Raw genomic sequence first — 9,714 nt, 5'->3', positions numbered from 1 at the left:
TATTGGGGTGAGACGGCTCAGCCGATTGGGCTGAGATCAGATGCCATGCCGCGCACATGGTGGTATTATGAGTGGATGTCTCGGGGTGAGACGGCTTAGCCGATCGGGTTGAGATCGGACTCCGTGCTAAAACATACGGTGGTGTATCGGTGCTAAAGATCTCCCAACTTAAAAAGATTGGAACTTACTTGAAATTTACCTTTTTCCTAACTTGACACTTTGATACTGTTTGAGTCTCTTATTGATTTCATGTTTTCTTCTCCGTTTACTGTTACTCGTTATATTGAGAAGGTGTTTAGTTTTACATGCTAGTACTATTCCATATGTACTAACGTCCTTTTTGCCGGGGACGCTGCATCTTTAATGGATGCAGGTGGTTCCATAGCAGGTGGTATTGATCAGTGATAGCAGCATACCCTCTCCTCAGCTGACTTGGTGAGCCCCACTTCATTTTGGGGTCCTGTATCTCTTGTCCTTTGTACATAGTATTTTGAGGTATAGCCAGGGCCTTGTTGCCGGCACTGTCGTAGCAGTCTTTTGTTTCTGTTAGAGACTCCATAGACATAGTGTGAGTTGTATCTTTTTTCGGGAAGGTTAAACTAAAAATGTTGTAATCGTATCACTTGTTCCACTTCAACTATGATTGTATAGTGTACTATTTTGGAGACTTGTTAATGATGTAACCTATGGCAATGAACTGGTGTTGTTCGCATGACCTCTTATTGTCTAATTAATGAAATGTACCTTGTCTTTATTCTTGGGTGAGTCGGGTAGACGACATTGTGCAGGCTTGCTCGACCGGGATATCTCGGTTGTGCGCCGATCGCGCTGTTCGAGGTCGGGGCGTGACAATAAAATAATTAAATATATATTTAATGTGATCACTAACAATTATTTCAAATTAAAGCTTTGTTGTATGAATCATATAATTAGACTAAATGAGCAATAAACAACAGTAATAAGGCGATTAAAGTAGACAAGCAAATGAAAGAATAATCTTATTAAGCTTTGTTATTAGCCACAATGCTGCAAAGTAAAGATCGATTGCATATCTTGACAATAGTAAAATACAAGTGAGGAAAGTTGAGGTATTTGTAACCTAAGTCTAATATTCATATGCCTAGTCCCACTCCCACGCATTACTCTGGTTGGTTAGCAACCGTCGAGATAATTGTCGATTGTGGAATAAGTATCAGGTGTAATGGATATGAATAAATTCTGAATATTTCGTAGGCTGTTGAAAATCAAGTAAGACTCTGGATTACAGCTTCATTAATGAATCTCCGGGCTGGTTCCAATAATCCCTCACCGGGGCACTGCCCTGGAAAAGTATTACCGGGTCGAAGATATTTCTCATAAGGGCAAATTCCCTTAGCTCATTCATCCCCGGAAATGCTACTTATCCCTAGTAGCGTCGTGTTGTTATGTAAACTATTCACGTGTCAATACTATTAACCAATACGACAACCTTCTCGTTAAGCTCTTCCTTAGTTTACTCATACTCAGCCTTCCGCTTGGCAGCGTTGTCGACATACGGAGCTTTCTCCTGTGGAGTAGTAAACTATATATCACAATAACCCTTTTCATAAGAAAATTTAGATGAAAACCTGCAACAAGTAATAATTAGACAACTGAAGCCGAATGAAGTGCTTCAAAAACATAAGAAGAGCAATTATCACAATACTAATGTATCTTTTGATATATGTTTCGAGTTTGTAAAAGCACAAAGTTTGAGCGAATTGACTATGGCCCGGGGAATTAAGTAGGGGAAGTAAGTGGGATAGATGAGTGGAGTAAGTCAAAGGGGTCGTTTGATAGGATGCATTAGATAAAATAATGTATGTATTAACTTTATGTATTAATAATATCTTATTTGGTACACATTTATACATATGCATTAGTTATGTAAGCATTAGTTATACACCATATTTGGTATTATCATATGCATAACTAATGCATAAGAAACTATGGTATTAACAATGCAATAGGTTTTAATGCATGCATTAGCTTAGTTAAAGACAAAATTGTCCTTCAAAATTTATACTTGATTTAAATATAATATTATATTAATGCAAGTTTGAAATAATCCAAGAAAGTGGGAAAAAAAGTTAGATCCCTAGTAAATAAATAAACATTTAACATATTTTCTTTTTTATAAATAAATATTCAGTTCTATACTACAATATAGATAGACAAATTAAATAATTCTTTTAAGCCTTTTTCATATAAAAATATTCCTCAACATATGTTTCTTTTAAAAAAATAAAGTGATCGACTTGTTATGAGGGTATTTTTGTAAACAAACAATTCTTTTAAAAATTGTGCGATATTTTTAATACATCAAACCAAACAATGGATAAGAAATATGTTAGCATAACTAATGTCAGCATAACGAATACAAGCATAACTAATATCAGCATTATTAATACACCCTATTCAGCATTATTCTTATACACTCTACCAAACGACCCCTAAGTATATAAGAATGTAATTAAAGCGACGTACTTAATAATAACATGAATTTAAAGTATTCACACAAAGCAATTGAATCTGGATAGTATCAGGGTGTGTTTGGTATGAAAGAAAATATTTTTCAATTTTTTCATGTTTGATTGGCTTAAATATTTTGAAAAATATTTTACTCGGGAACTCATTTTCCTCCAATTGGAGGAAAATATTTTCCACATCAAGAGAAGGAAAAATATTTTTCAAAATTCTTTTTCAACCTTCCATGTTACGACCAAATTTCACCTATAGGTTGTGATGGCGCCCAACACTATGGTTAGGCAAGCCAACTTTATAAATTAAGCATTCATTGACAAAATTTAAAATAAAGAGAAATTATAAAAACCCAAATTCTACCAATGTGTGTGTCAAGACCTGGTGTCACAAGTGTATGAGCATCTAGTAGATTATACAAAACCTCAAATACTGTCTGAAATAAAAAAAAAAATAAATACAAAGAGGGACACTAGTAGCTGCAGAACGGATCAGAGAAACAGTTCACCACTATGCCCCTGGATAACGTGGGTGTAAGACGATAGGTCCCCCACTAGTACTTGCCTCAGTTCCTGCAGAAAAAGTGCGGCAAGTGTAGTATGAGTACGTAAACAACGTGTACCCAGTAAGTATCAAGCCTAATCTCGAAGTGGTAGAGACGAGATGGCCGACTTTGGCACTCACTATGGGTCAATAATAATAATTAAAATACAACTAGGATATTTAAATCAGCATGATTTATAGAATTTAAAATAATTCATTTAATCAGCGGAAATAATCAAATTCCTTCAAATGCAACAATTCTCAATATATTAATTAAATTCCTTCAATTCAAAAGAATTTTTCAATTTATCAATTAAATATCATTTACAGGAATAACAATTAATTCTTTAACAAATAAGAATAATAATTCATTAAATTCCAAGAATTTCTCAATTTATCAATTAGCTTCGCAAGCTGAAATAAATTATTAAAGTATCGTATAATTATTATTATTATTAAGCACGATTTCTGCCGAGGACGTACCGCCCGATCCAAAGTGTCATGTACACTGCCGAGGGACGTGCGGCGCGATCTATAGATGCATCTATCCTGCCGAGGCGTTCGGCCCGCTCCACAAGAAAGGAGGACATTTTTATATGTACTTCCAGAAGGAGAGTATATTTATTATAAGATAAATTTGGGAGGAAGAACAATTGTTTTTAAATAATTAATTAATTTAAACAGAAAATCAAGCATATAAATTTTTCATCCTTTAATATTTTTATCTAACAATTCACAACATATATATAAATATATCAAATAATATTAATTAAACAAGGGGTACAATTTACACAAGTAATTCATGTTTTGAGTCCTAAACTATCCGGACTTTAGCATTAATAGTAGCTACTCACGGACTCTCGTCACCTCGTGTGTACGTAGCCCCCGCAATTATCAATAATTATTCAATTTAATCCCTATGGGGTAATTTTCCCCTCACAAGATTAGACAAGAGACTTACTTCGTCTCAAAGTTCACTTTCCGATTATCGCGTCGCGTAAAAATCTCGATTCAATGCCGAAAAATCCGAAACTATCCAAAAGTTATATTAAATAATTAATATATGTTCAATAATTCAAAATTCATCTATTAAATAAATTACCCTATCCAAAATAGTAAAATTTCTAAAATTTACCCCGGGTCCACGTGCTTGAATTCTGGAAATTTTCGGATGAAAACGTTACCCATAATCTCAATAACTTGAATATATAATTTCTACCCAATTCCATAACTATTTTCGTGGTTAAAATCTCACTTTTATAAAAATCTAGGTTTTTCATCTAATTCTTTGATTTCTAAGATTTACTAGTTATAATCTACTTGTAATCTATGTATTTAACTCAAGGGGTGTAGAATTAACTTACCTTTCAATTGCTAGTTGAAACCTCCTTCTCAAAAGCTCTGAAATCGCCCAAATGTAGAGAGAAAACGGGCAAAAATGGTAAATTCTCGTACTTTTAAGCTTTCTGCCAAACAGGTCTTTCGCACATGCGAAAAATCTCGCAGGTGCGAGCTTAGCTTGGCTGCCCAGTTTCTGCATCTGCGCTATTTTTCTCGCACCTGCGTGTTCGCAGGTGCGCCCGAGATTCCGTACCTGCGATGGCAGGCTTCCCTTCCCTTTTCTGCTTCTCACATAAAACTTCGCATCTGCGAAAGTCGCACCTATGGCTGTCCAAGCGCAGGTGCGAACGTACCAGAAGCAGAATGCTTCAGCTCCTCTTCAAAATTCAAACATTGATCCGAGCCTCATCCGGTTAACACTAGGGATCCCCGGGGCCCCGCCCGAACATACCAACAGTTTTGAAATCATAAAACGGACTCGCTCGAACTCTCGGAACGCGTAAAACAACATCAAAACTAAGAATCATACCCTAAACTAAATTGATTCAAACTCAAGAATTTCAAGTTCTTCAATTTACTTCTAATGTGCCGAAATATACTTAAACTATTCGGAATGACACAAAATTTTGCGCGCAAATCTTAAATCACTATAAAGAACTATTCTCAAACTCGAAATTCTAAACGGATTTCAATTACTAAAAATCCTACTCCAAACCAAATTTAAAGAAGTTTAAACCTTCAAATAGTTTATTTCTTTTACTATTAAGCATCAAAACGCTCTCGGGTTATCCAAAACCCAATTCGGACATACGTCCAAGTCCAAAATCACCATACAAACCTATTGGAACCGTCAAATTTCGATTACGGGGTCGTTTTCTCAAAATGTTAACCGAAGTCAATCTTGGCCTTTTAAGGCTAACTTAAGGAACCAAGTGTTTCGATTTCAACCCAAACGCTTCCAAATCCCGAACCAACCATCCCGCAAGTCATAAATTAATAAAAGCATGTTCGGGGAGTTTTATTTTAGGAAACGGGTTTCTAAAAGTTAAAATAACCGGTTAGGTCATTAAATTCCATACACTATTCCCCATCGCCACCAACCCCCAGCCGCATAAGGCTCTCTCCACTCACCCCCACCCCCACCCCCACTCCCACCCTACCTCTGACCTCCACCCTAAATATAAATATTTTTAAGAGTACTTTTTTCATGTTGTGGATAGAGTACTTTCTTTTTCATTTCAATAAAATGAATATTTTTTTTCATGATGTAAAAAAAGGATTTATTTCATTTCAACCAAAAAAGTACTTTCTGTTCATGATGTAGAAAAAATATTTTCTTTCATTTCAACGTAATGATGTAGTAAAACGTATTTTATTTCATTTCAACAAAATGAGTTTCTTTTCATGACGTAGAAAAAATATTTTCTTTGTATAAATTAAGTATTTTCTTTTCATGATATAGAAAAAGTATTTTCTTTCTCAACAAAATATGTATTTTCTTTTTATGATGTAGAAAAAATATTTTCTTTCATTTCAACAAAACAAGTTTTGTTCATGTTGTAGAAAAAATACTTTCTTTTTCAACCAAAAAAAGAGTATTTTCTTTTTAGTTATGGAGCATTAATTTCAACGTTATTTTTGTGTGAAAAAGTAAAGCATCACACTAGTTTCTTTGGGTTTGTGTAAATTTTTAAAAGAATAATTAAATTCTTGAATAAAATAGATTCCTAAAAATATTGGGTATTTGGGGTGTGGGGAGGGGGAGAGAGCACAGGAAACATGAGGATTTGAGGAAGGGAGTGAGGAGAGTAGCATAAAAATTATTCTCCTAAAGAAATATTTTCTACTCTCTTACCAAATACTAAAAAATATTTTCCAAAAAAAGTTTTTAACTCACCAACCAAACAATAAAAAATAAGTAATAAAATCACTCATTTTTTCAAACTTTACACTAAGCACACCCTCAGCGTCCAAAGTTTCAGTTCGCTAAATACTACATTAACGAATTGGATATGTATTAATTATCACAACTCCCATTAAAATTTTCAGCTCACAAAAAATACTTAGCATGATAAATTGCAAGTATAATTAAAAAATAATTTGGGATCCCTCCAAAATTGAATTACCTGCATTTTAAAGTGAATTTCAGAATTGAGCCAATACCCTACGCGCGCCGGCTTATGTGGAGTTTCAACAATTTCAATTGACTGGTGGTGCCAGCAGCGGCGAAATGTTAAGGAGGAGAAAGAGGAGGTGGTGGTTGTCTGATCTGGAGGAGGTGGTGGAGGTCGCCTAAGAAGAAAAAGTAGTCTCCGGAAATCGTTTTTCCGGCAATAATGTAAAGCATAGGCTTGTTCACGCGCTTGGAAGAAGTGACAAACACACATTTTTATATGTCAGCAAAATGTGTTTGATAGTTACAATTTTATACCATATAAGGTATTCAATAGGTACTTGAAATAATTAAAGTGTCTAAATAAAAAATAGTGACAATTTTAAGGGCTGCATAAATATTTGACCTTTTCATTGTATGAGTTGTCCGATTCCTTAAATTCTCACACTTGCAGCCAAAGATCAGTGTGCCTTAACCATAGAAGTTTTCTCAACCTAAGTCCTACATTACTAGAAGACATATCTTAGATAAAACTTGCAAAATCTTCTTTGACATTTGGACAATCTTTGGGAAAAAATCGAGAAATGTTTTGAGAAATAATTCTGCAAAACAAAAACGTAATTTGGTAGTTGTAGTGTTTCAGTAATAATTTTGTGAGTATTTTATGGGTGCTCCCTAAAAAAACATTTAAGAGACTGTTTGGCCAAGGTTTTGGGAAGCCAAAAGTACTTTTTAAAATTTTTAAGTTGTTTGGCCAAGACAGAGAAGTACTTTTGGCTAGCAGCAGAAGCAGTTTTTCTACTTTTGGGATGAAGCAAAAATTCTAACTTTTTCCAAGAAGCAAAAGTAGAAGTAGGAGCAGAAAATAAATTTATTCAAGACAAAACTATCATTACTATAAATTTATATTTTCCAATTATCCCTTATTGATAAGTTTTTTTTTTCATTTTCGTTTCTAGTTTTTACCATTCTTTTAAATTTAAAGATATCATATACATGAACCATATTGTAACTTTTCAAATTCTATATTGACTTTTCTTGTTTTTGATTTTCTCTTTATGTAATGTCTTGTAACTTTCCAATTATCTTCTTATTTTTCCACACTAAAGCAAAGTATCTACATCCTTCTTTAGATTATCAATTCTCTTCTTATAAATAATCATTTATAATTTCTTCTCTTATAGTCTATTAATTTTCGAATCTTTAAAACAGTTATCAAATCTAATTTGTGATAATTACCTACAAATAGGTAATAAATTTATAATTGCATCGCATAATCTTCTATATATTATTAAAAGAAGAAGGAAAAGCCTCACATTAAGTCAAGTGGCAGCCTCACAATAGGCTACTTGGCAATTTAGGACAAAGTTAGTTAGGTTAGTTAATAATTAGTTTCTTTTTGAATTTAAATTTTAAAAACAAACCATGCATTATGTGTTGTTAATAATTTAGTTACTCTTTTTGAATTTAATTTAAACATACTTAACTTCTTCTTTTTTTACAAAAACAATAATTTTTATATATTTAAAATTATTTTTATTTTATGTTCAATGCCATCTTTCAAGTTTGACACTCAGAATCATCTAGTTACAGCTACCATAGCTATACAAATTTTCATCCGACTATATTTTTCTACTGATAAGTAATTCAACTAATATGCTAATGAAGATATTATTGCAGAGATTGAGGAAGGATATGGGTCTTCTGGTGTTCCTTTAGAAATGCAAGGCAAGTCTTCTACGAATATGGAGACGTTGTGTGATAGAATTAAAGATGAAAATGTTGAGAAGTGTTATTATGTCTCAGTGACCTTGCTTATTATTTCATGATAGATTATCAACAAATAGTAATTGGTTGAATAGACTTCTAATTCTTACTGAATGAAGTATTTTGATTATTCAAATCATCAGGTAAAAGTAATTATACTAGATAATATTATATGTTTTGGTATAACTATATAGGCCAAATACATATACAGCCCATTGAACTTGGCTCCATTTTTTATTTTGGCACTCTATCTCAACCTTGTTCCATTTTGGCCCTCCAACTCTATTTCTTATGTTTCATTTTAACACGAAAGCTAACTAGTCACAAAGTATGAATTGGCTCACATGGTAGGCGCGTGAGGCAGATTGTTTATGACAAAATTCCTTCTCCAACAGTAATAAAATAATTGTTGGCCCTATTTTTAATCCCCTAACTTCCTTCCCCCATATTTCATCTTTATTATTTCCTTCCTCATTTACTGTTTATATGAAAACCGACCGATTTTAGTCGGTTTCTTAAAAAATAAATTTTGCGGGATAATAAAAGAGTTTCCTGCATTTTCGCGCAAAAAAAAAAAAAACGACCGAAGTTGATCGGTTTCGTAAAAAAATATTAAAAATAAAATATTTTGAAATAAATTTTATATTTCGTGAAACGTGTGTGCATGCATATATTGAAATACCCACAAATTTTATAAACCTCCGAACTGCTAAACTTTCGAAACCGCGAACTTTCGAACTCGTAAACTTTATAATTTCTAAACCCGTAAACTTTCAAACACATAAAGCTCTAAACTCATAATTTTGGAACTTGTAAAATTTCGAACCTGTAAATCGAAAGATGAAAAAACTAAAACTGAAAATATAAAAGGAAAAAAATTTTCCCCGGGGATGAAAAAACTGAAAAAAATATAAAGAACATTTAATTGAATATTTATTACACTTCAGATTTGTGTATACACACGCGCTATATTTGTTTTGCACTGGTTTGAGCTTTTGTGTTAAAATAAAACATAAAAAGTAGAGTTGGAGGGCCAAAATGGAACAAGCTTGAGATATAGTGCCAAAATAAAAAAATGGGACCAAGTTGAATGGGCTGTATATGTATTTGGCCAAGCAAGTATGTATACGCGCTGCATTTTTATGTCGGATAAAAGTTTTTGTGTTAAAATAAAATATAAGAAATAGAGTTGGAGGGCCAAAATGGAACAAGGTTGAGATAGAGTGCCAAAAAGAAAAATGGAGCCAAGTTCAATGGGTTCTCTATGTATTTGGCCAACTATATATGTTATATTGATTTAAATCTTTAATATGTATGTTTACTTTACGTTTTATATTTTAATTAAATAAAATAAAAAATAATAAAAGTCTCTTACGACAAATATTTAAGTTTATTTTTCTCTTTAAAATAATTATAAAACTTTGGTACTATCCTTTTGGTAATTTGACACT

The sequence above is a fragment of the Nicotiana tomentosiformis genome, chromosome 2 (genome assembly GCF_000390325.3).
Source record: "Nicotiana tomentosiformis chromosome 2, ASM39032v3, whole genome shotgun sequence".
Taxonomy (NCBI): domain Eukaryota; kingdom Viridiplantae; phylum Streptophyta; class Magnoliopsida; order Solanales; family Solanaceae; genus Nicotiana; species Nicotiana tomentosiformis.
Note: the sequence above shows the minus strand (reverse complement) of the source record.